Genomic DNA, 27,863 nt, shown 5'->3' with positions numbered 1-27,863 from the left:
CCTTGCCCTTTAAGGTGTCATGCATCATCTAAAACAAGCTGTCAAGAACACATCCACTTAAACCTTGCACCCTGTTTACTACATTGACCAGGCCTAATTGTCTCTAGAGTTAAGAACCAAACATGAGCCTACTAAAATGTACACTCATTGGAGAATAACTAGATAAAGTGGTGACTGATCGGAAATGGCAATGATGCATAATTATAAAACAGAAAGTGCCCAATCTGGAACAGAAATTCATAAGTGAAAAAAGATTGCAGCAACCACTACAGGCGTGGGGCCAATCATAGACACTTTTATATACTAAATCGGCAATCAAAATTGAGAGATTTCAAATACTTTCAAGCAACAAAGGATTACTTTTCATGCCACTCAGATATTTCTAGAAATGATCTCCATCAAATTGCCTATCCTGCAATTCAAAGACCTCTACAGCAACTTTAGCAATTTATGGACATTACAGTGAGCATTTCGGCCAAAATGCTTCTTATCACATGCCACCCTGTAATACCAGTCTCTTTGGGTAAAGGGGATGTGACAAACCTCACATGACAACTAAAGGACCTCATAAATATTTTGCTATCCTTAGTAGTTATTCAGGAGTATTCAGGAAGTTCATCCCTTCTGCTGTTCTCCATGAAGTCGTTCTCTGAATGTCCCTCTATTTCCACCTCCCACTCATTTCAGAACTGCCATTGAACTGTAACATCTCTAAGTAGTCAATTACTTGAACATTACAAATCTTTTTCAATGTCCAGGAAATCCTTGATCCTTGTCACTCTGGATAATACTCGATGAAAAGTCCTGAAACCATGCCTATTGTTGTGTGGGATAGGATCCTCAAGATGATAGACACTATTTCCCTCTCCATGCTGATCTCCCAGACATCTTCATGGGATTCAACACTGTTTGAACTATCATTGACTAAAGGAGCTACAATCTCAATAGAACCAAAAATCTAGTTTTTCATCTCTGCAATCATCATGGCATGTGCAGCTAAACAGTGAGAATGCTTAAGCATGCTTTCTGTCTCTTCTAGCACCCACAACTGGCTCCTTGATCTAAAAAGCAGACGTTGTCAGGCCCCCCTCACATCTTATCACGTTCCAGCTTCTATTGCTATTACTTCATTTAAACTAAGATATCCCACCCCTAGGGCAAGCACCATTGACTTACTGTCAGAGAAGAAATTCCCTTGAAAATCTATGTCACAACCTATGTCCCTCCACTGTGAAAAAATCCCCTATTAGTAGCAGCCCCACACTTCTCAGGTTACTTTACTACATCATACTCCTCAATCATAAGAAAGGGCAAGAAGTTATTCTCCTTCAAGTGTCCAAACTGTGGAACAATTTCCTGTCTGGCAACAGAAAATTTACAGCAGAAAATGTTCCTACCACAACCACTCCACCTTCTAGAATGACCTGCCACAGCACAAATTTCCTAATCAATAAGGGCCTCATTAGGATGTTGGTCAACACGCCGTCGGTGGCAGTCCGACTAACTGCTAGCAGAGCAACCCGACTGCCGCATTATGATGTAATCAGTTAGACTCCATCAGTCGGCGGGATAGACCGACGCTTCTGACAGGCTCAAGGAGCCCGTCGGCCCATCAGTCAGATTGCATACCCTAAAATAGGGGTGGTACCTGCTCTGCCTTAGGGATTAAGATGTCCCTTTCTGACAGCCTTTTCATGGCGGTCCGACCACCATGGAAAGGCTCTCAGAAAGGGCCTTTGGGGGCCCCTAGCAGGGGTGCCTGGCACACAGGGCATGGATGTTTCCAAACATCTTTTTTTCCATTGAGACATTATGGTTGGTCCCAATACCGCTGCGATCTGACCCCATCATCATCAGGCCTGAAGTCTCATTTGTTCACAGTTTGCCTGACTGAGAATCTCTGCCTTAAACATCTGGAAGAATATCCTTCATAGGCTGAACATCAGGATGTATGAAATAGGACCCTGTGGTAGATGAGTTGCTACCTATGATTGATTGCTGGTAGATCTGGCGGAGGCTGCACTGGCAGTCAGTCAGCAGTTCATCACCTCAAAATGAAGTGGAACAATTGTGAATGTAGCATGAAAGGAGAACCATTGATTTATGGTGCTGCTATGCTGCAATTATCTAAATGGTTCCTTTAATCTTCAAAGATCCTGGCTACATAATGCTCTTCCTTATGGAATGTTGACCTGGTTCTATCCCCTTTACCTCATGAGCTATGTAATAAGGCGTTTGGAATTTGTGGAGTGATGGATGATAGATCAAGTCGTAAAAATGGTTGATTCCACTCCTTTATTTGAAGAAGTAGGTTACAACAGAAGTGCAGAATACTCCCTGCTGCTGACTATGAATCCAACAAATGCCACACAATCAACTATACACATTCTATTCTACACTCACAATCCACATGCCTTCACTCATATTCTACATTATACACATGCCCTAGGAATTCATACGCACCCAATTCCACCACATCAGATACCCAAAAAGGAGCACTAAAACTAAGGAGAAAACAAAAAAGTATCTAATATAGAAAAAACCCACACAACGTAAATATTTTTTCAAAATATAATCCTGCAACCTAACTGACGTACTTCTTTTACCCTGCAACTGGCTTTCTCATGTGACATTCTTTCTGAAATTATTGCCAATATACCATTGAGAAAATGTTTTCACTTATTGTGAAACTCTGTCACCATTAAGACCATGCTAGTATTCAACAATTGTGATTGATCCTTGCTCACCTCGTACACTAAATTGACGCCCTTGCAATTTCTGCAGACTTTTGCAAGATTACCTTTACTTCTGCACTTTACACTGTTTTTTTCCAAAGCTAGAACGCCCTTGAAATTACCTAAATATGTGAAACTACCACAACAAAACCTTTTGAAATTAGGTGACTCATTTATGAGCTTTGTAAAGCAGCAAAGCACAGAAAGTCACCATCCTGTGCTGCACTGTGTGACAGGGAAAGGGCAGGAATGTGCCATATTTAGTGGAATATGGCGCATTCCTGTCCTTTCCCATGTGCTGGCACACAATGGCTGCCTAGTGCGCACACAGGCACCCTTGCACGATGCAGCATTGTTTTTGTGTAGGAAGGGGCACCTTTCTGCACAAAAACAATCTTGGAGGTGTTTTGCTCTTTCTACGTGTGCTGCAGAATGCAGCACACATAGATAGAGGAAGAAACAAGGAAAAATAGAGATATTTCTGTTTGTTACGCATTCCTCAGGCAGGTGTAAGATTTTGGAACATCCCCAGGTTTACAAGTTCTTATAAATCTGGGGATGCATCAAAATCCATGGGGTTGCATGGGAACAGTCAAGCAGTGTGCATGGAACGCCTTCCTAGGGCAGAGTAATGCAATGCGGTGATTTATGCTGTGTTGCTCTAAATTTATGAAGCCACTCAGAGCCACAAAAAGTAGCTTTGCATGGGTTCCATCTTTTTACAATTCCTATATTAGGTGTAGGTCTCTGATGTGCACCCCCTCTGGTTTCTCTCGCACCCTCTCAGGTGACCACCACGGGAGCCAGATCTACCTGCCTTGAACAGGTCTGTAGGATAGATATGCTTAGCTCTAAAGAATTGTAGCTAGCAACAGGCAATTAAATAATGTGTCCCCTTTCTTTGCTATTAAGGTTGCTTCTTCCCCTCCCCCAGTCCTGAAGAAGACCCGCAGGCTGAGGATACAGTTACCCTCTATGCCCACAAGTCGGGTTGAAACGTCGACGCATATCCCCTACAGGCCTGGACCACGTGTCCCCGTTCGTGCCCATGTTACAGATGATAATTCTCTGTTGTGTTTGTAAATTATACTGAACTCACGAATTGTATATTAATACATTCATCAACAGACCTAATTGGACTGATTTCTGTTATCAGTCATACTCAAAACAATCTTAGTGATATTTGCTTTTTGATTTCTATTCAATTTCTCCCTTTCTTTATTCTCTGTCACTTCACACTTGAGCACCTCTTTATCCACTTTTCCTTGGAGCAACCATCTTTCTCTAAAATCAGAGTGTCTAAAATTCGTTGAAATAAATTTATGAACAAAAAATATATATCTTTTTAAAAAATCAGGTTGTTGCACATCTGAATATTCTTCATTGGGATTTATTTAACCTTGTGCTGACTGTATGCATGCACCTAGTCATCTTTAGGTGGCAATTCTTTCAGAAAGTGTGTTTTTGTGAAAAGAAAGGTCCAGGACCAATTGATGTTTGTACTAATTGATACCCAGGTCCAAGGACTTTGATTGGGTTACCCTATTCATCTATAATGGCTGCTGTATTTATTGAGCCTGCAATTTTCTTACCTAGTAAAGAACCATCGCCAAATCCCTCCTGTGACAGTCGGTTTAGTAATCAACTGTGGCGGAACATGAATGAGTCTTGGGTGCCCTCTGGGAATCTGGCCACAAGGTCTGTTATGAAACAGTAAGCATCACACACTACCTGCACATTGAGTGGGAATGAGTTTTCCTGTATATGAATTCAGTTGCAGAGGGGAGACATATTGCAATATGTGTGCCATAACACAGCCAATGACATTGGGGAACTGTGCTCCCCAGCAGAATATCAATTTGGTTTATTGCGATAATTGCAGGGTATAGAGGAAAGATACAGATTGGTTATGTTTACTAACCTAGAAACTGTGAAAGAACTTGGAAAAGGCCCTTTGTGACACCCCTCCTCCCACTACCATGACCCCCTGGTAACTGCCAGAAGCCAAGAGGTGTACACAAGCATTGCTGCTGAGTGTTTGGGTCTATAGCTGAGATTGCAACTCAGCAATTAAATCAAGAATTACCTGAAAATGGAGTCTATACCTCTCATAAATCTCCTCAACAGCCTTTTCAAAATGGGTGACTCTCACCATAAATATCCTCTCCTCCTTCTTTGCCAGACAGCCAAAATCCTCATACTCCTCACCAGAGCCTACAAAGCTGCCATTGGGAAAGAGCGTGATGCATTTTGGGTGCCTGTTTACCAGCTCATCCGAATCAATGGTACTTGCATTTCCTAAATGGCCATTTTGCGACTAGCCGCAATTACGGAATCCTTTGTCCATGCGGTTAGCGATTCGCAGTTTGGAAGTCCCTATTTGTGATTTCCTATATTGAGATTTGAAAAATGCGATTTCTACTAGGTAGAAATCGCATTTTGCACCACGCTAAATGCCTTTTGTCCTCACTGCAATGGCAATTTGCATTTCCCTAATGGTCTGAAATTGTGATTTGCACCATTAGGAAGTGCAAAATGCCTTCACACATAAGACGTCAAGCCGCAGAGCTGCCAAAGCCACAGAGAATTTCACAAGTTATAGCAGGAAATGGCTCAAGAAGATGTGCCATGCAGAGGGAGGAGGGAATGCCAGTTCATTCCGACTTATGATCATGGTCAAACAGAGAAACTGGCCTGCAGATGTCTGGCTCCTGATGAAATGCTTTGACGCTGCCTCCCACTCCCACAGAATGATTAAGCACAAGAAGCACCAGAAACACATTCCACTGCCTTAACTTAAGAATTGTGGTACAAAAAGGAGCACAGGGAAAAATGTCTGATGCCAACCATTCATCTCACCAATTGTTGCTCAATCAATTGTACACATTCAACTTACAAATGTTAATAATGATACTCATTTTAGTCTCTAAATTATTTTTTTTTATCATCTCCTTGACAACTCTGAAACAGTTTTCATGTCTAAGAGTGTCTGTGTGGAAAGTGGGTTGTTCCTAGTAGTAAATATGCATCTTCCACTGGTTATTAGGCCACAAACACAGACTAGGGCGCAAAATAGGTCTCAGAAAATGATTCCCATGCTCAAAACTTGGTAATTTGGCTGCGAGCAGGCAGACTTAACTTAAGAGACAGGTATGTAAAGTATTTAAAATCACCAATTCAGTAAATAATTAAGACGCAACACACAGAAAAAATCCCACACAAAGTTAGAAAAATAGGAAATATTTGTATCTTTAAAATTATACTAAAACGACACAAATCCAATGATAGTTTTTTTAAAAAAAGATTTAGCACTATATGGTCGTTAGAAACCTATAGTGCTATTTTAGGACATCTGGTCGTGGTTGACCGGAACAAAGTCACAGTTTCAGGCCAACAGTGATGGAGCCCTGCTTGGATACCCCATGCGGTAGGCCTCGGTCAAGATTTTACCTTCTGACTTAGAAACTTTTATGGAGCTCTTTCTGCCAGGATCCCTCAATGTTCTTCACAAATCTGGGTTCGGTGTGGGTTCACCTGCTTGCTTTCCAGGGAGCTCCCGGTCAAACTCTGGAAGTCGGACCTCTGGAGCTTTTCAGCAGGATGTACCAGCAGGGCAGGCTAGCTCAAGGTTGAAGGTTGCCGGCTTGGCTCATGGGGTTGAGTCGGCACCCCTCAGGAGCGTTTTTTCAAAATTTGTTCCAAACTTCTCGAAACTACTGGAACTTCATCCTGAAGTTCCTATTGGGTGACTAAAGTGTCCAAAACACAATCCAAGGGTCTGGAATCTCCAAGATGGTCCTTGCAAGTATGGGACTTCAGTTCCCACAATCCACTTGGACAAAACCCTTACAAATCCACTGGATGCACTCCAGGCTGGGGATTCTTAGTGGTGATGGTCCAGGTGAGCTCTGTTAACCTGTAGTTTGCAGGAAGTCCACTTATTTTTCCTCTAGAAGCAAGGTATATCCAAAGGGCTGTAGTTCCAGATAATGCAGCAGGCACAGACAGTCAGAATGCAGGGCCTTATGGTGCAAATCAAGTTTCCAGCTTGGCAAGCCTTCTTCTTTTACTTACAAGCAGCAGATCTGAGATGCTCTGCACCTCTCACATATTTATTTAGTGGTATCTGTGGTCAAACAGGCGAGCACTCCTGTCCAATGAGTTACAGAACAACACCCCAGAGCAGGACCACTTCCTCCAAAGTATGGCCTGATTTCTCCCAGAAAGCACTATTGCTCAAAAATTAAATATGGCTAATCTTGCAGCAGAGGAGCAAGAACTAGTTAAACCAACCTCCAGTATGGCTCATTTCCACAGCTCTCACCACACCATCTTCAAATTCCTACCCTTAGCCTGCCATCTGGCTGTGTCAGAGGACTGGGGGAGTCAATGAACCTTGGATTCTCTGCCTGTCCTATCCCCCTTTGAAGCTTCATGGTTTACGATCCCTCTGCCCCTCCTCTGGCATTCCTGTGCAGCAGAGCTCTCCTCCAAGAGCTGGCCTCTCCCTGGGGGAGCCACTTATCACTGCATCAAAGCAGCCTGGCTAATGCTCTTAACTCTGATCAATCTGGGTAGAACACAGGAAGGCTGAATGTTGGCTTACAGACAAAAAAGGTTTTATAACTTCTTTTCTGAATATTTTAGGATAAATTCAACAATAGCATATTGTTGGATTCATCATACCATTCTCCTAAGTCCTTGAATTACATTTTTTTCATGAATTCCTAGAAATAGTTATTAATTAATAAACTATTGCCATGTTAACCTATGTGGCCGGTGAAAATGAGGAAAATAATTGTGCCATTTCTGCACCACCAGGGCATATAAAATATATTTTATAGGAACTCAGCTTATAGCAACATGAGCCCCACCCTTGGGCACCTAGGCAAGACTTTGGTGTCCTGAATATGCACAAATAGTGTAGATCGTCACTCCAAAGTGCTCGTAGCACAAACGTCAATTTTGGGAAGCACTTTACCCTAATGAGGGAAGTGAAAGTGCAATTTCTCTATCTCCAGGGCTTATAAAACCTTTTTCATAAGGGTCCTCCTTATAATTCCATGACCCCCAAACCACCCCTTGGACACCTAGAGGAGACTCTGTTGGTACCTAATTTGCCAACATATTGTAGTTTGTCAATTTGTAACTGCCCAACCACCAAGGTCGAGTTTGGCCACAATTTACATTTAAGCAGTGCTGCAAAACAGGGCTGCTTTTAAAATGACATCAGGCTCTCAGCAGTGCACACATACAGAACAGAAAGGTCTGCTGGTCTCTAAACTGCCATGCCCTATCATATACTAGGGACTTAAAGGTAGTTTTACTCCTCCTGCCCTATTATGTACTAGAGACTTATAGGGTAGGTCCGGCAAATTAGAAGTGTACCCAAATATATAGTGTACCCTCATGTATGTGTGCGTTCTCACTGTGTTGTCACTATAGCACTGGCCTTAGGCCTGGTTAGCTAGAGCCCAGGGACAGGCAGAGTCAATTACCATCAGTACCAGTCAGCAAAAAATGGGGTTGCCCAGCGCACAGGATGACCTTGAAACAGTTTATTTTCTACCTATTTAGGCAAAGCACATACTTTGTGTTCTTCTATTTCCCCTTTATTGACAAACTTTTGCTCTGTGTTTATTTTATTTCCCAGCAGGCATGACCCACGCAAATGAGTGTATGCCCCATGAACACTGATTTCACATGAACTGTGCACTCACGCAATACATGGCAGAGAAAAGATGGTGCAAGTATTAGAAAGCACTACTATATCATGGAAGGTACCACGGGACTAAAAAAAAGGCACTCAAAGCAAGCACAAAAGACTTTTCTGTAATATGACCCGATGTTCCATCAGAAAATGAGGCATTTGTAACAGCAATGGGAAAATGGGTGAAAATATTCTGTGATGATCCCTGACAAGCTAATCAGGGTTAGCTTTAAAACAGATCCAGTCCGAATTGCGCCCTCCTAAGTTTATCTAGTGGTAGGTAACTCTTTGTGAAAGTAAAAGAATAAGGCACACATCTCATAGTAAATTCTCATTCCCCCTACTCAGGAGATGAGATTCTAAACTTTTATGATACTTGAAATGCGGTTACTGAAACATTATAAATTGCTTTTCAAAACTGATCCTTCTAGTAATATTGTATTTGAAATTTAAAAAGGCAATTCCTGTCCTTGACATGTGCTGTCATCGAATTTGACATTTGGTTGTGCATTTTGACCTTACTTCAATTAACTTTTTCATTGAATTTCTAGGGATTTTTTTAAAATTTAATATCGAATGACCTATCTCCTGGGTTAACATTAAATCTACTACAAAAGAGTTCAGTAAATCTGTGCACAATTGTATAGGTGCCCACAGAAGTTAACACTTGTTTCCACTTTGTTTGTTTTAGTACAATTGAACAGTGTTATTATCCCAAACATTTTATGTTATTTTAATCAAGGATTCATGTGTAAAAAAGGACACTGGTAAGCTTTTCTTATGTAAATTGAAGGAAATGGGTTTGTATGCCTTCCTTCACATTAGGAAAGCTCCCTGAGCTATAGCGACTATGCCATCAATCACAATTGTAAGCATTGTTATTAATCATTTTGCGGGGCATATTGCTTGCATGAATTACATGTCAAGGTTTGTTTGTTAGAATTTGTCTGCAAGATGCCCCTTATGCAAATGAGAGCCATATGTTTGAAGACTAAAATAATGCCCAGCTGTTTACAAAGACCTCGTTATCGAGATAGCATTTTCGTGCTCATTATATTAGTATTTAAATCCAAACCTGCTCGAGCTGTTGCTTTTTTGTGAAGGATAACCTTTGCAATTTCAGTGCATTTCAGCATATTGATAAAGTTTAAAAACCATTTCCCAGATGGCGTGAAATCTCTTTGTACATGGAAGGAATACACATTCAAGTGTCAGCACCACTTTGAGGGTGCTGTAGTTAGCATTATGTCTCAAATTTGGAGACAAAAGGATGAAATAAAAATGCTTTAGAATTTAGAAATAACTCAGCAGACATAACATATGCAAGAAATGATAAAAAGAACCGAATTGAACAATTCTGCCTGTGACTGCTAAACCTTTTCAAAATTAATCAAATGTGATAGTACCAGGCTCATCAGCATATGCATTTTAAATACATGCTATTCCTTTCCCTCCTTGGAAACATGGCAAAGCTGATCTGCCTTCAAAATAAATCACTGAGCGTGAAAAACTAAGTTACAATAAACTTATTTGTGACTTCTAGAAGTTTGAAGTTTTCCTACATGGATTTATAAGCAACAAATCCTTACAATCAATTCCCCAGAAAACTAAATTAACTTAATGTATTCCTGGTTTTGTTTCACTACATGTGTCCTAAGATAGTGATTTAGTAAAAATCAGAAGGCAGCATCCTAAAGATATACGACTGTATACAATTTTAGAAATTACGTCAGAAGAAATTGGCAACACGTACACTAGTGCTCAAAAGCAAACTGATATTTTGGGTGCTTGATATCTAACGGTCATTGCCATTACAATTGAAGTGATGGAGCCATAAATGTCAGCACTAATGTAGGCCCCATTCTATAAATTGTGTTATGGGGACAAGGGACCGGTTTGCACTCCAAACCTGTTGTACTTTGAAGTTTGGCATTGTTTCTTGGAGCATGGTGGTTAGTCTGTTTTGCTTGGATTCGACCAAGTGCAAAACTGATCATCTGCGGTCTGAGAAGCTGTTGGACTTGGACCTTTTTTCAGAGTCATCCCTGAACTTTTTGCCTTCCTCCTGTATTTTTTCTGACCTGTTGTTGGCGGTTTTATGACTCTGGACACTTTACCACTGCTGATCAGTGCTAAAGTGCATATGCTCTCCCTATGTAAATTGATGTGTGGATTAGTGATTCCATGATTGGCTGGTTTGCTTTACTTGTCAGACCCTAGTACAGTGCACCAGTAGTGCCCAGGGCTGGTAATCCCAATGCTGCTAGTGGACTTGCAGCACTGGTTGTGCCACCCACAGAAGCAGCCTGTTAAAGTGTGTCTAAGGCTTGCCATTGCAGAGCCTGTGTGCAGTCTGGTACTGCCATGCTGACTGGGCAAGTGCACCCACTTGCCAGTCCCTAAACCCTCCCTTTTCTTCATATCAGACACCGCTATGGTAGGCCGAAGGGCAGGGGTGCATTGTAAGTATACAGTAGGATATGCCCTGGTGTGTGTGGCATGTCCTAATAGTGAATTACAGCCATTTTAGGTTTTCACTATTGCAAGGCTTTCTGTTCCCCATAGGCCTGAATGGGCAGTTTGATTATTACATCTTATAATTCTAACTGACTCAGGGAACATGATAGAAATTCGAGTTTAGTATGCCTGAACTCACAATGAAAAAATACATCTTTTAGTGAAGTTGGTTTTACCATTCGGTGCTTGAAAATACCGCTTTTAGAAAGTAGGTATTTTCTTGTCTAACCGTCCTGGCCTGCCTCTGGTAGGCTGTGTATTCCTTGTCTGGAGTTTGAGTGACAGGGGCTGGGGAATTCCAGGGGGCTGGGGAATTCCCGGTGACAGGGTGAGTCAGCACAGGGCTGAATAGATAGAGCTCCATGTAGATGGGTGGGAGGATTTGCACCTGGGACCTGAATAGGGCTGTGCTTTCCCTCCACAATGCTGGCTCCACCTCCTGTGGTGCGTCTGATGTCTCTGCCCTGCACTGTGAAAGGAAAGAAGGAGTCATGTCAACAAAGTGCTCCAGGACTGACCAGAACTGTTTTGGACTAGGCAATGGCCTCTCTGCCTTCAGAGAACAAAGAGAAACTGTGTATAAAAAGGGGACCCAGACCCCAGAACTTTAGATCACTTTGGGAAACAAGAAGAAACCTTTGCTGAGGAGTGGAACCAGAAGAAACGGAGGAGAGAATATCCCCAAGCTGAAGTGCTGCTTGGGGGATTGCCCTGCAGTGGTTGCCTAACTGCCAAAGAAAGGAGAAAGGGCTTTGTGTGCACTTTATTCAACTTGTGAAGGATCTCCAAGGGCTTGGAAAAGAGCATGCCTCCTGCTGAAGTCTCAGGGCCAAAAGACTTCACCCACCAGCTCCCCAAGAGTTATTTTGAAGTGCCTGCAGTTGTGCTGGACTTTTTGAGGACTTGTGTGTCGCAAGGAGCTGGAAGCGCAACTCAAGAAGTGTGTCGCCGAACGGCCGCTGCCGCTTCACAACACGAGCGCCTCGCATCGCCAGAGAAGAGGATCGACGTCGCATCAGACGCCGCCGCATCACCGGGAAGCGTGTCGCAGAAGAATCTTTGAGTAATCGCAGGTCAATCAATCAATCAATCAAACATTTTTAGAGCGCACTACATACCCGTGAGGGTCTCAAGGCGCTTGGGGGAGGGGGCCACTACTGATCGAAGAGCCAGGTCTTGAGTAGCCTCCTGAAGGTCAGCAGGTCTTGGGTCTGTTGTAGGCTCAGTGGGAGGGCGCTTCAGGTCTTGGCGGCGAGGTGGGAGAAGGACCTCCCACCGGTGGTGAGTGTGAGGTCAGCAGAGCGGAGCTGGCCGGTTGGGGATGTAGAAGGAAAGTCATTTGTTGAGGTAGGCTAGGCCAGTCTTGTGGAGTGCCTTGTGTGCGTGGATGAGGAGCTTGAAGGATAGCCTCTTTTTGACGGGCAGCCAGTGCAGGTTTCTCAGGTGGGGGTGATTTTTGATGAGCTTGGTTGGGGCTCCCGCGTAGAGGGTGTTTCCGTAGTCGAGTCTGCTGCTGACGAGGGCCTGGGTGACTGTTCTTCTTGTATCTGATCGGGATCCACCTGTAGATCTTGCAGAGCATGCGGGGGTGTTGAAGCAGGAGGAGGAGACGGCATTGACTTGCTTGGTCATGGAGAGTGTTGAGTCGAGGATGATTCCCAGGTTGCGTGCGTGGTCGGTGGGTGTCGGGGCTGCCCCCAGTGCCGTCGGCCACCAGGAGTCATCCCAGGCTCAGGGATTGGAGCTGAGGATGAGGACCTCCATTTTGTCCGTGTTCAGCTTCAGTCGGCTGGTCTTCATCCAGTTGGTGACGGCCTTCATTCCTTCGTGGAGGTTGGCTTTGGCGGTGATGGGGTCCTTGGTGAGGGAGAGGATCAGTTGAGTATCGTCAGCATAGGAGATTATGTCGAGGTCGTGCTGTCGGGCGACGTGTGCGAGCGGGGTCATGTAGATGTTGAACAGTGTCTCAGTGGCTGAGGGAGGAACCCTGGGGTATGCCGCAGATGATCTCGGAGGCTTCGGATCGGAATGGGGGGAGGCGGACACTCTGGGTTCTGCTGGAGAGGAAGGAGGTTGTCCACTCCAGGGCTTTGTCTCAAATCCCTATGGCATGGAGGCGTGCGCGTAGTGTGCGGTGGCAGATGGTGACGAATGCGGCAGAGAGGTCCAGGAAGATGAGGGCTGCAGTCTCACCATTGTCCAGCAGTGTCCTGATGGTTTCGGTGGCGACGATGAGGGCGGTCTCGGTGCTGTGGTTGCTGCGGAACCCTGACTGGGTCAAGCGTGTGGCCTGCGGAGTGGGTAGGCGTTGTGACAAGTTCCCTCAGTCCGAGGTTGGCGAGATTATCGATCAGGGTTGTCGAGTTGCTGTGGTTGTTGTTCTCCAGGTGAAAGTTTAGGTCTCCAAGGAGGATGTAGTCGGTGGAGGTCAGGGCGTGCGTGCTGATGAAGTCGGCGATGGAGTCGCAGAACTGGGGTCGGGGTCCAGGGGGTCTGTGATGAGGGTGCCTCTGAGGGTGGAGTTGGGGTCTGTGTGGATCTGGAAATGCATGTGTTCAGCGGTGCTGAGCATGTCGTCGGTGCTGGTCGAGACCCTGATGCTGTTCTTGTGGACGATGGTGATGGCAAGGTCCACCGAAGCGCCTCGCATCGCCGGAGAAGAGGATCGACGTCACATCAGGCGCCGCCGCATCTCTGGGAAGCGTGTCGCAGGGCCTGACGTGGCTCATCGCCGGAGAAGAGGATTGACGTCACATAAGAAGCCGCCGCATCACCGGGAAGAGTGTCGCAGGGTCTGTAGCTGCTCGCATCGTTGTGGAAGCAACTCGCATCGCAAGGGGAGAGGATCGTCATCGCATCAGACGCCAACGCATCACTGGGACACGTGTCACAGGGCCTTTCGCGGCTCACATCGTGAGGAAACATCTCGCATCACCGGAGAAGAGGATCGGCGTCGCATCAGGTGCCGCCGCATCACCGGGAAGCGTGTTGCATCAAGAAGGAAGCGTCATCTTTGTTTCTTTGCACCGGAACTTCAACGCATCACCGCCCTTGCAACACTTTTGTTGCCTTGCGTTACGCATCTTCAGGTACATTGAACTCTGAGTGTCGCATTTACCATCTTAAGAGAACTAAGGTAAAATCTACCATTTTAGAGTGACAGTATTGTGGATTTTTGTTGTTTATGGTTGTTTATGGTCTTGTGTTAAATCTATATAAAGAATACTTATTTTTTTATATAAAACTTGTGTGGTGTCCATCTGTAGTGTTGTCACTTGATTACTGTATGTGTTCACAAATGCTTTACACACTGCCTCTGAGATAAGCCTGTCTGCTTGTGCCAAGCTACCAAGGGGGTGAGCAGGGGTTATTTTAGGAGTGTACCACCTTACCCTGACCGGACGCAAGGGTCCCTATTTGTCACAGGTACCTACCTATGCCAACTAGAGACCCCCAAATCTAACAGAAGCTAAATATGATCTTTCAAGAATTATACAAAGAAAAGACAGGCACTCAAAAGGAGGTGCTTATTTCAGACAGTACTACTTTAGGGCAGCAAAAGGTCCCTACAGACCTGTATGTATTCAGGAAGGTTTGGTAAGGCTAGGAACCCCATCAGCAGTAAAGTGAGACCTTGGGGTCAAGCCCCTTGAAGGTTTTAGCTGGGAACCTTACTGAAATTGTGTGTCTTCAAGTTGGTTCTTACAATTTTAGAGGGCTGCCTAGCGCTCTTTCGAGAGGGACATGCACTAAAGAGTGCAACAGACTTTGGGGTAGTCTGCGGTGACTCCTGGCTTTTCAGTACTTGGGGAGTTTTGTTAATTGCCTTATTTTGAACGCTCTTCCATCCTATCCAGTGGTATTAACAGAGCCTTGTCCAGGCTTAGCAGAAAAACATATATGTCTAAAAAAGCTAGGGGCATATCAACAACAACCGGCGATAATTATCGCTCAGCGCTCTTAGCGTGAGGATAATTATCGCCGGCTAGCGTGGATTTTTATCGCTGAGATAGCGTGCTATTAGCAACGCTTATCTCAATAGCGATAAAAATCCTCACGCTAACAGGCTAACGTGAGATTATCGCTGGAAACCCAGCGATAATCTCACGTTACCTTGTTGATAGGGACAGGTAAACTTAGCCATGATATCCACCTTCCATAGGATATCATGGCTAAGTCAGAAAAATACCAGACGTAAAAAAGCAGCGTTAACCGCGGTTAGCGCTGCTTTTTTTGTCTCTAACAGGGTTAGCGATATTCTTGATAATAGGAGAAATGTCGCTTAGCGACATTTCTCCTATTATTTTACTCTGGAACGCCCCCTTTGCATCTCATTAGAGATACAAGGGGAAGCGTAGAGTAAAAGGGTGCTAACATGCGAATTTGCATGTTAGCACCCTGTTGTTGATAGGGTGCTAGTTTATCTCTGCTTTTTTGGCTTTTAAAGCCAAAAAAGCAGAGATAAAGCCCTTGTTGATATGCCCCCTAGTTTCTAAAGCGTAATAGCCTCAAAATGGTATGCTTTTAAATATATACTTGAGGTCAGAGAATTCCAAAGAGATGATGTCTGTATTCGGAAGGTATACTATCAAATCTTGTTAAACAAAATATGAGGGCATCTCACAGGCCTTTGGTTGGTCTTTCCCTAAACCTTTTGTCTTCCCCCCTCTTATTTTTCCTGATCTCGTTTTTACTGGCCTTAGGATCTTTACCACTGCTAATCAGTCCTAAGTTTCATGTGCTCTTTCCTCCTAAACATGGTAGAACTGGCTTATATCCATTTGGCACATTTAATTTACTTGCAAGTCACCAGTAAAGTGGTACTACATCTACCCAGTGCCTGCAGGGGCTAGAAATAAAGTGTTACCTGTGGGCAAATCCTCAAAGCAGGACCTCGTAACCACACGCCATCACTGTCGACCTAAACTTGTGACTTTGTCCCAGTCTGGCTGTTTGTACTTTCTGGTGCTATTTTCCTTTAAACCTTTAAAACTGGTCTTAAATTATTTATTACATTTTACTCTATGTTTCTACATTGATGTGTTACTTTTCTTATCTTCTGTTTCACTGTATAACTATTTGAAGTGCTGCACAACTACTTTACACATCGCCTCTACGTCAAGCCGTACTGCTTTTCTGCCAAGCTACCAGAGGGATGAACACAGGTTAATTTAGGGTTTGGTTGTGACAGTGACAAGAATTTTGGTTGCTGGCTGAGTTGGGTTTCACCCTCCTCAAACTAGAGGAGAGGAGAATGGCCAGCCCAAAATGCCAAGCCGGGTCTTCCCTGGACCGGAAACAAGCATCCTTGGACAATTTTGGATTCACCGGATTCAAGCCAGCCTGGCTGATGAGGGGTGTTACCCCGAAACTGGTCCCAGGAAGCTTGTTTCTGGTTCAGGAAGACCTGGCTTGGTAGTTCTGGTTGGACTGTTCCCACGAGGCACAGGGTCAAGGCTGATTTGCGTATAACTGGGTAACAACAATGGATTCAACCCAGATCTGTGACTGGGGGTGAGTGTCAGTGCTCCATCCATCATCTACTAGTGTTCTCTAAGACAAGGCATACCCCAAGAAAACCATACTTGTTGCAAATTTGGGCTGACCACTGAGAATTACCGTCAGAGGTTCAAGCTTCCAAATCAGTCTTGGGTGTATTTCTTGAATTATTCCAGCAAGGCACTGAATGGTTGGGTGAGGGAAAGCAAAATGAATGTTTATGATGGTCTGTACAACATGATTTTGAGGAAGCACATGGCTCAATATTTGTTTTTCAGAACTCTGGCAGGACCTAGCAGATAGCAAGCTGACTGATCCCAGGAAGCTTGCTACCAGAGTGCCCAAAAATGTTTCTTGAGGGGAATACCAAAAGGGTGCTCAGGTTCCCACCAGAAGAAGAATAATTCACAGGGGAAAATGTACCATTACAAATCTGAATACAAAATTAAAGGTTTTGTTTACAAAAATGCTTATGAATTTGTCCCTAAGTGCTATGAGTGCTACCAGTATGGACACGTCAAGGGAGATCCTTTTCGCTCTAGGAGGACACAGCCCCCCCATTGGTGGGCAGTCCCAGGGGCTGGCCAGCATAGTGCTTAGGGTGAGATGGCCCCAGTCAGTGTGGGGGGCAGCTGAGGTTACTAATGTGTCCCTGGGTGAATGAGCGATGGTACCTAAGGCCTCATGCCTGCCAATACTTCCAAGTATAGGCAGTTGGTTATCATCAATTTGCAGTGTGGGGGCTCTGAGAGACACAGGCGTCAGTATGACTACTGTGTGTGGCATCTGCTGGTCTCAGGGCAGGTGATACCCGATACATTTTACCAGGTTGTAATAACAGACAACAGTCAAAGACACTACCGGTAGCTCTCGTTCCCTTCCAATGGAGGGGGGCGGTTTCCAGGTTCTCTTAAATTTGCTGTGAGCCTTGCCATGCCTTTTGATTGTTTGCTAGGGAATGACTTGTAGCACACTGCCTGGAAGGAAATGGATCTCAGATCGCAACTGGAGATGTTGGTGTTGCCTGAGTTGGTCTGTCTGACCACTCAGTCCATGGCTGCCCAGGAGGAGAATCAAGAGAGCCTGGAAGTATGGCCAAGGCAGCTACAAAGAAGATAAAAAGGAGGAAGCATGGGAAACCAGCCTCTAAAGATTCTGGGGTACTAGTGGGTGGGACACCGGAGGAAGTAACCCCAGAGCTGACTGGGCAGGACTTTCCTACTCTAGCAGACCTGCCTGAGTTTGCTGGGTGGCAAATTGAGGGTGGCCTCACCAGGGAGGGGTTCTGCACAGTGCAGAGAGTGTGCCCAACCCTAAAGGGGCTGAGGTCATACGCCAAATCCCAAGCAGTGGTTACCCCTCTGGAGATCACCTTATTTACTACGAGAACAACCTCCTTTACAGTGAACCTAAGGCACCTATGAAAGGGGGCGACACATGTGCTGCTGGTCCTCTAGTATTATAAGGCTTTCCTACTGGGGGTACACAAGATACAATGCTGGCAGTTCTTTTGGGGCAAGACAAGCTCTTTGACAGGCATGTCCCCCTTTTCTATTGACCACTGATGAGGACAGCCTCAGATGATTTCTGAAGGATTTGTCCCATCTGCCAAGCCAGTGGGAAGACAGGGACGGAGCTCAAGGGTGCCCTGAATTCCCATGCCTGCCATTGGAACCCCCTTGAGAGTTTAGGTACCACACAAGGGACTTCATCAGGAGGTGGGCTCCAACATTTGGCAACCACATTTCAGCGTGCCAGGCCACTGATGGCACAGGATGCCACTTCAGCTGCGCTGACTGCTTTCTGAGGACTACAGTCTCCAGCTCCTCTGTGAGCCCAGGAAGTGGGCCTAAATGCTGCTGGGCTCCCGCTGCCCCGGTATGCACCAGGGCACGTCCTTAGACAGAAGAGGCCAGACTGGGCCATCCCTCTTGACCCGCTATTTTGGAATAAGCGGGCTTGGACATTGTCATAATAACATGGGGAAAAGAAAAGCTGCCCACTCGAATAGAAAGTAAAGGGATCACCCCACAAAAAATAAGCCATCACTAATTATTTTTACACTGTAATGATGGTAATTGCCTCTGATCTTGAACATGTGGAGGAGAGGAATGATGCAGCACAGAAGCAGGCCCAAAAACCCCACTTGGAACCGTATTTGATTATTACTAATAGGAGGAAAAACTTCCCAATTCTTATTCCACACCTAAACCTCCCTTTTTAATACATATGTCACCCCTAGGGTAGGTAATACACAGTTCAAAGGGCAGGGTGCTTTGAATTAAAACATTTGGACATGTACTTCTAAGTTTTACATGTCCTGGTAGTGAAAAAGTCCTAAATTTGTTTTTCAGTATTGTAAAGCTCACCTCTCCCATATGACATCATTAGATTAACTTATTACCTTTAATACGTAATAACTTTCAATAGGGAGCAGGTAGACAGGTCCAGTTTGGCATCAATTTAATTGAGATTTAAAGACCTCTCTATCTGTAAAGGTTGATTTTGTTGCCTCTAATCTGAAAATAGCACTGTGAGAAAGTTGTCATTTTCTTGTCTCAACAATTTGCTGTCTGCTGCCTGTATCCTGGGTCACATATCTAGGTGCAGTTGGCAGTTGGTCTTTGTGTATTGCTCACAGACAGTGAGACAAAAGGAAGCTAGGTGCTGGCAGGCTTGGTCACTGACTTAACGAGAGGGAGGAGCTGTCAACTACCACACTTGCATATCACAAAGGCTCCGCCTGAACACTCCCACAAAGGGTTTGTCACTAGTCATTTGTATACCCAGGCTAGCAGGGACCAGGGCAGGGAGAAAGAGAATACTTGACACATCAGGGGGTAGAAAAGTTCTAGAAACTTCTCAGACTTAAAAGTGGTCACCAGGTATAAATATTGGACCTCAGACCCCAACTCTGCTGAACACAACTGAACCTGAAAACTCAGAGGAGCCCACAGAGTCGGTGCTGCTTGCAGCAGGTAGAATTGCCACTCTGCTGACCTGCTGTGCTTCCCTGCTTCTCTCCTCCTTGAGTGAGAAGGACTGTACCTGCATCTTGAACTGAGGACCACCCGAGTGACCCAAAGGGAGAGTTGGCTGGCCTCATGATCGGATGCATCAGGGACCGAATAGGCTTCCTCCATCTTGACTCTGCCAGCTGTGAGTCTTGCCCTCCCAAGTGTTGCTATCCCTGTCCTGGATCCTTGGAAGTGGCCCTGAAGATGTTCTGTCAGCCTGGTCCCAGCAGCAGCGAAGAGCCACAAAGCACCGCCTTCCTGAAACTGCACATCAGACCCACTTTGTGACACATTGCCTCCTGAAAATTCTGCATTAGAACAGCTGGACTTCGCATTGCAGCCTGCAGCCTTATTACAACAGTAAAGGAGCAATGCATTCTTGAGTCAGGCCTTTGCATCCCAAGCCCCTCTTGGACAGCAGCCTCAACAACGATGCCAGACTCTGTCTTGTAAGCCTCACAGCCTCTTTGGAACCAGCCAGTGCGCAACCCATCTTCGGCACAGGATTTTACATTGCAAGCCCGTCATCAACGGGATCAGTTGTAATTGCAGACTACCAGCTTCTCAGAACTGCAACCGCATGATGCATCTCCTCCCAAGGACCTTGCATTACCTTGGCTGCGCTATACATCCTCGATGCTGGACCTCGCAATGCTCAGCAACCAGTATTTAAGGTACTCTTGTTCAGCGGACTAGGTTCCTGTAATCTCCCCCTGCTCCTGAACTTGTGACTTTGTCTCAGTCGTGCGCGACCTGATAGCCACAGTAGGCGCTTTGTGCTTTTTGGTGCTAATTGCACTTACATTTTTACACTGTATATATCCAGTTCTACTGATTGTTTTTTGTCATTTTGCTCCTAAATTATTTCACGATTACTCTATTTTTGGTAAATTGGTGTGGGATTTTTCTTATGTTGTGTTTCACCTTTTACTGTTCAGATCATCTATAATTTAAACTTGACTGATTTTATGTCAAGCTACCAAAAGGTTGAAGACAAGTTAATTTAGGGTCTGCTTGTGTCTTCAACCTGACACAAATTGTGGTTGCCGCTGGAGTAGATTTTCACCCCACTCAACCAGTAACTCAAATTTTTGCAACTCTCATTAAGATGGACCAGAATCCAGAGCATCCTGATTTACTAATTACTCTCTCTTCAGCCACATTGGCGAAAGGCCTATTTTGATCACTAACTGAAAAAAAGCTGTTTTGTCTTTCTGCACATACACAAAAGCCAGGTCCTAATACAAACAAAAACCATGAACATAGTTCACCTGGCCTGTGCTCCCTCATTGGCTTCCTTTCCAAAAGCATGTGAAAATGCATGTGCCTATGCACTGAGCTGTTTTAGATTTTCCCCATTGTTGCAGGACCATGCTATTGATAAATCTATGGAGGTCAGAAATAGGGATTCCACAGTTGAAGTTAAAAGTCTCTGATTTTGTAGTTAGATTTAATTTCAGAACGTTATTCAATACACACCATCCAAAAGTACCAAGCATTTGTCAAGTTGGGATTACATGCCTTGTTTCTTGAAAGGAAGGAAAGGTGAGCATAATCTGTAACATAGTTCAGATTTGTGCATCTGAAAAACAAGAGAATGTAATAAGTCAAATAAACACCATAGATGAGATGATCGATCTTTGGGAGGCCAACCACTTTACTGCTCTTTAACTGGATTTAAACCAGGGATAAAAAAAGAGATCCATCAGGAGAAAGGGTATATGAATTGAAAGAAATGGAGAACTCTCCTGATTAAAGTAGTAACTCTGTACTAAAAGTCCTATTGATCACAGCAGGGAGCATGCTCAATTGCTTTATTTCTTTGTTTATGGAATGAGATACCCAAATCTTCAATTTCTTCAGTTACCAAATGCCATTCGCATCTAGATAAGAAATGAGGGTACACAAAACACTATTTTTATGAAACATACCTTATTATGTATTTAATATAATTAATTAGCTCATGTTGCCTTTCTACAATATTATGTTTTGTGTTGTTTTGATCCATATAGGGTGGCCATGTCAATCCAGGACATGATGTACACACTTTACCAAAAAGCGTGTGTTAAAGTATGTGTCCCCTTGCATGTGTTTGTGGTTAGCAATATATTTCTATGTTTAGACAGAGAGGTGCCGGGCTTAGATAATCTTTATTTCATTATGTTATGATGTTCTCTTCTCCTTTCATTCGTTTTTTGGAGGATGTAACCAAGGCCAGAAGCTTTATTAGCTACATTACTTTAACTAAGCCTCGTTCCTTCCTTACTCCCTATAATGTACAAGAATAGCTCAGAGTGCAATATCCCACCAGTGATGGTCAGTGGTGACAACTAATTGAAGAAACGTGTCCATCCCTGATCAGCAGATTTCTGCTGCAAGTGACACCCTTCATTCGACTTTAGGTTTGTCTAGAGATTTCACTCTGATCACCTATCTCTGGACACTGAGGGCCAGATTGATCAAAGTGCTGCATTTCCCTTGTGTCATGCATGGCACTGAGGTGCTTTGTAAATTTTGAGTGACACAAGGAAGCGCAAAGTGCTGGCTTGAGTTACTTTTCTGAATGTGGGTGTTTCTAAGCATCCACATTTGACTTTTGGCACTTTCGCACCTTTACATAAGAGTAAGATGCCTGAAAATGCTATGCCTCATAATGCAGAGAAATATGCTATTTTCTCCTCATTCTTGCCTCTTTTTACATGTACTGCAGCTTCTAAGGATTGTTTTTGTGCAGGAAGGAATCCCTTCTCACAAGAAAGCAATCATGCCTACGACGCAGGCAGACTTGCACCATGCTGCAAGGGTGCCTGTTTTGGCACAAGGCAGCAGATTGTGCCACCAGTGCATCACACATCGTATCAAGGTGTGTTGCTGCGTTGCATAAATTTTGATAAATCTGGGCCTAAGTATTTCTTCTTCCTGGGGCCTATGAAATACTTCACCACTACCAACTAGAGTTTTGAGAAAGGAAAACACATTCCGTAGACAGAAATTAAATACTTTCTTGCGTCACAGTGCAGCTACTTAAATCTCAAAAACAATCCTGTCCTTGTAGACATAATAGACCACTGAAGGACCTGTTTGGTCACAATCCTGCACAGAATGACTTTTAGGTCCATGTTGCAGAGGGGCCTAGTGAACACTAGGACTTAAATCACGGTCACTTTCAGTTTCCCCCCTCACTTCCTGATGTGGGGATTGCTTTGATCATGTGTTTCATGTTTAAACCTACACAAATCGCACACGACTGAATAGTATGTGAATGACCTCTTCCAATCCAAACGGATCAAACATTTTGAAGTTTTGCCTGATGTAATAGCTTTATGGATGCATGCCAAACTTTTAAATTTGAATGAAATCAAGATTAACATTATGATTTTCAGCAACCACGTTCTCCGGGCCCCAGATTTTGTCCAAAGCTAAATATTGGCGTATAACATGTAATGTGGTGAAAAGTAATATCTGCATGTGCTGTAGTGTAAATATGTTGCTACTCTAAATCTGGGCCATAACTAGCTAGTATAGCAGATAAGATGGCAACTTGTAAACAAGTGTGGGCTAACATGAGACTGGCTGCTAATGATTGCAAAAGTGTTTGTCCATTGGGAGCAAAATATTACACTTCCAGGCCTGTCACAGAAGTGGAAAAGAAAGATTACTTTGTGCACTTTTCAGGTCTCTACAATTTGTGTGCTAAGTGCTCCATTTCTAAATGACTGCTGGTTGGAGATGAGGAGGAAGGCATCTTCCTTCTGGTCTGCGGAACCACAGCCGGAGAAGCATTGGGTGACACTGTGACAGGGAAAGCATACAAAGCTCAATATCTCAATATTCACCCGGCTCATCTATAGAAACATGAGCAGGGGTGGGATATTTATTTTAAACACGTTATAGTAACGTACATTTATTGGGTTGTTCAGTTTATTAAGGTAATGGGTGGGTAGTTTTTTTGTGACTAATATGTTAATTTTTGTCAATAGACTAACTTTTTAAAATGTTTTAATTGTTACGTACTTGTTTACATGTTTAATGTGTTCATAATGCACATTTTAGCAGAACATTATTTTGAATATGTGTAATTAACTTTAGCATATAAAACCATATGTATATTTTTTAAGAAAATCGATTTACTAATTTGTTATAATTGTGTGGTGTTTTGAGCTTTAGGTGGATAATTTTATTTTTAAATGGTGTACTAATTGTTGGTAATTGTTACACATTTTATGATGTTTGACATTAATATTTAATTGTTTACATACTTTCTAACTTTACAATGATTTATGGGGCACATGCATCAAAGTTACAATTTGTGATTACCAAATAGCGATTGTTAAGGAATCACTATTTGGTAATCACGAATGCCTATTCATGTAGGAATCGCCCCAAAAATTGCGATTCCTTAACATTAGCTAATAGCGATTCGGAAATTTCGAATCGCTATTAGCCAATGCGACTCAATTCATTCCTATGGGCCCACATGTCCATAGGAATGAATGGCATTGCATTCGCTATTTGCAATTACCAAATTGGTAATCGCAAATAGCGAATTCAAATCCAAGGTTGCCCGGGGGACGAAGGCCCCCATGAAGCACCCTACAAAAATAGGTAAGTGTGCACATGCAAAGCACACACATGCCTTAAGGGCATGTGAGCGCTACATGGCACTTTGAAATATGCATTTTTGTGCATTTTTCAAAGCACGCACATTTTACTATCAACTTGTTGATGGAAATTAGCGTTTCCTAAATGCACAGTTCGCAATCAGGTAAGGCTACATGCATCTGCATTAGCGAATTGTAAATTGCGATTCCCTAAATGCATTTGCAATTTAGGTAATCACAAAAAATTGTGATTACCTAAATTGCGAATGACAAAACCTACATACATTGGAAAAGGCCTTTTTCCATTAGCAAACAGAAAAAGGCTAGATGCATGTGCCTCTATATGTTTTAAATGACTTTTTTATTTATTAAAATATATAATTATTTGTTTAATTAGAAAATAATCTGTCTGTCAACACACACACACACACAAACATAAACACACTCCCAGAATGTATGCATTTTCCTTAATGTTTGCAGGACTGTAGTTAGAATAATACATTTGAATTGTTGTTTAATTTGTTTATTTTTTAATGATTTAAAAAGATTTTAAAACACATCTAAATAAAAAATAAATACATTTTTAAAATTATCTTTATGTCTTATAATTATAATTCTATTGTGTTCTATTTTTCTATTTTTCTAATATATTTATTTATGTTTTGTATTATTCTAGAAAAAGTATTTTGGAATACATGTTTTAAAAAATATTTAAAATTGTTTAATACATGTAAAATAGGCCATTATATTGTTCCAAGTATATTTACAATTTTACAGAGTTATATTGGGTATTAGTATCTCATATAATTGAATAATGATATTGTTTAAGATTTGCTTCATCCGTATACTAAATGGGCCCCCAGACTTATAATCAGGCCATAATCAGCTGGTAGTGATATAGCCTATGGTGCCTTCCTTCTTAGGTCTGGATCAACTGACATCTCAGGTTACTTAATCATTTGAATGCAAATAAAACGTTTGATAATACAAGATTTCTTATGTTCAGAATATTCCCTGTGTTATTTATGGTCTTCTTGTTCATATTTGAGGTTGATGTAAAAGTAGTTACACATGTTAATCTTTGTGTAGAGTTCTTCAAATTGGCTTCATTAAGAGAATCCTGGTGAATCACCACTGACCCCCCCTCCCCCCAGCACCAAGAGGTGTAAAAAATGTTGACTACACTGTAGAACCCTGGGATCATTCTCACTTTGTTTATATTTAACCTCAACACGGACTACCATTTAAAATAAAAATTCTTTCTGGTGGTCCATAGCTAATTGTAATCAACTCATTAGTCCAATCTACTGCATACGTTCGTAGAAATATTAGAGAGGGGCTTGTATCTTTTTGTCTGAATACTTTCAAGCATTGAGATAAACATATCTCCGGCACAGAGTCTCCCTGAAAATCTCATTGGGCATTGCAGGGCCCACCTATTGACGAGCAGAGCCCAATGATGAAGCATTCCAGCTTGGTGAATCTAGGCTAATGCACCCTGAAAATAATATTTCTAGTCATCTCAATATGTCCACTTACCAAAATCTGCTTAAGTAGGACTCACGGAACAGCATATCTAATGGCTATTGTTTAAGATCTTGGAGAAAATATGCTGGAATGCTAAAAAAAACTCACATTTCCATTGCTTTGAAACTGCTTTTATTACGATGTTCAATGTGTGAGGTGGTGCCAACATTGACTTGACACTGAAGACATATGGGGATGAGGTTGAATTCTGCCCTCAAGTCAACAAATGTCACAATGAAGTGCTCCTAGTTTAACTTGAGCTAATGCTATGTTATTATGGAAAATACATCAGAATATGTGAGACATTTTGCTTACTTTTGTTCTAAAGCCTGATTGCAGAGGAGAAACTACCTTGGACTCCGCCATCCATCCCAGTATAATAACTGACAATAGAATACATTTTTTAATTATACTATCAGGCTGCTGGGGCTATAATTCCCTGGGATGCTCCTGTCTACTTTTTTTTATAAATTGGGATTATTTCAGTACATTGCCATGAGTCAGAGATCTTGGATTGGAAAAAGTCCCTGAGAACCTTGTCAGGAGTGGACCGGGGGCTTTCTCTGGATGCATAGACTCAATTGCATCAAGAGTACCTGTCCAGGAAAAGATGAGATTATTAGACACTGGAAGTTGATTAGCTAACCTGGATTGAGAGTCAATGAGTTTTGATTGGTATATAAATTGCAAAAGGATTTACCCAAGTGTGGGATCGTATAAAGAGTTCAGTGGTGCTGTAATTTCCAAGGCTATTGTGCTATATAGTGTGCCAAAATGCTGTATTGTCTCTTTTCTTAGAAACTGATAGAAGATCCAGCCAATAAGCAAAGTTCCAATTGTGCTTGCAATTGTCCAAAATACATTTGCATTTTTCCCTGGCTCCTCTGATTTTGAGCGGGTTATAATATTTGATAGCTGTGACTAAGAGGGATGTTACCTTCCTGCATTCCCTGTGTACCATAGTAGTTCTGTAGTTGATATTAGGTGAGATTGTTGTGTAGCCATCATACAGAGCTCTTTCAATATCTTAATCAATGAGAAGTGTAAATGAGAAAAAGGGATATTATGCCCAGAGTAGTCATTGTAAGGGGCTAAAATGATACATAACAAACAATAAATGACTTGGATGACTCAGTCTAAGAGGAGTAGTCTGAAAACATACCTACTGTTAAGTAATGTGAATGGTGGCTGCTGCCCGTTCTAGTGACCATAAAATCGACAAATTTGTGCAACAAGTCAATATCCAAAATAACATATTCTATTTTGCTGCTTGAGTTTCCTCTTGAATACATGTATGACCTATTTTTGTGGGAAATAGAGCAACCATTGCAAGCGTGTAAACTATATGAACGGGTCATGGAAGCACTCTGAACAGCTGCTAGTGGCCAGGATGTAATTGGATTGGCATCCAAACATTGGATGCTCCTAGCTTCGTCCTTTGATTTAGTCACACTATCAATGCAATCCCATGGTTCGTAGGTGACGTTAAACTTTCCACCAAGTGTAATAGGCAGTCTGGCTTCAATAAATGGTGATTTAAGATAAGAAGGATAGAGGTCTCTTTATTCCTAGGTGTAGTACAGTTCTAGATATTTTATAGAGTCACTGTAGAGCCATTATTTCCTTGGACGTTTAGACCAATAGTGTCAGGAGAGTCCATATTTAGAGATAATTTTAACCCAATTAAGAGTGCACCAGATAGGTGAACTGCTTTAAATGGAATTGCTTCAGTACTTCAGTACTAAAAGTCAAGAAACCAGACCTATGTCTTCCATGTTTTATGAATGAATATGGTGTAAATCAATGAAGGTGCTCTTGCTGGATCGACCAGTTTGTGGTACAGACAATTGTAAGTGGCCAAATGGAGAGAAATTTTCATGGACAGAAATAGATGACTGCAAACGCAGATGAGGGGCTTACATACTAGATCAGTATTATCAGCAGACTGGTAGAGACAGCGGTTTCTATAGCCAGTCATACTCACTTAGTATGGGCAACTGAAGAGATTGGGATATAAATATTCAGTAGGTAAAGCCTATGGCAGCTTGGCGTGTATAGTTTCACTTGAGGGATGCAATCAATCATATCTTCAGGTAGCATTTAAAGTGAATGTTCAAGTCTGTTATTGGGATCCTACATGTGTCCAGGGCCAGTGACCCCTCCACTTAAATAACATCTCAAGAATCAATTAAACACAATCTCGAGATTCTGAACGTTGATTTAGGCATCGCTCAGACAATGTAATTGAGCAAAAAAG

Source organism: Triturus cristatus, chromosome 2_2 (genome assembly GCF_964204655.1).
Source record: "Triturus cristatus chromosome 2_2, aTriCri1.1, whole genome shotgun sequence".
Taxonomy (NCBI): domain Eukaryota; kingdom Metazoa; phylum Chordata; class Amphibia; order Caudata; family Salamandridae; genus Triturus; species Triturus cristatus.
Note: the sequence above shows the minus strand (reverse complement) of the source record.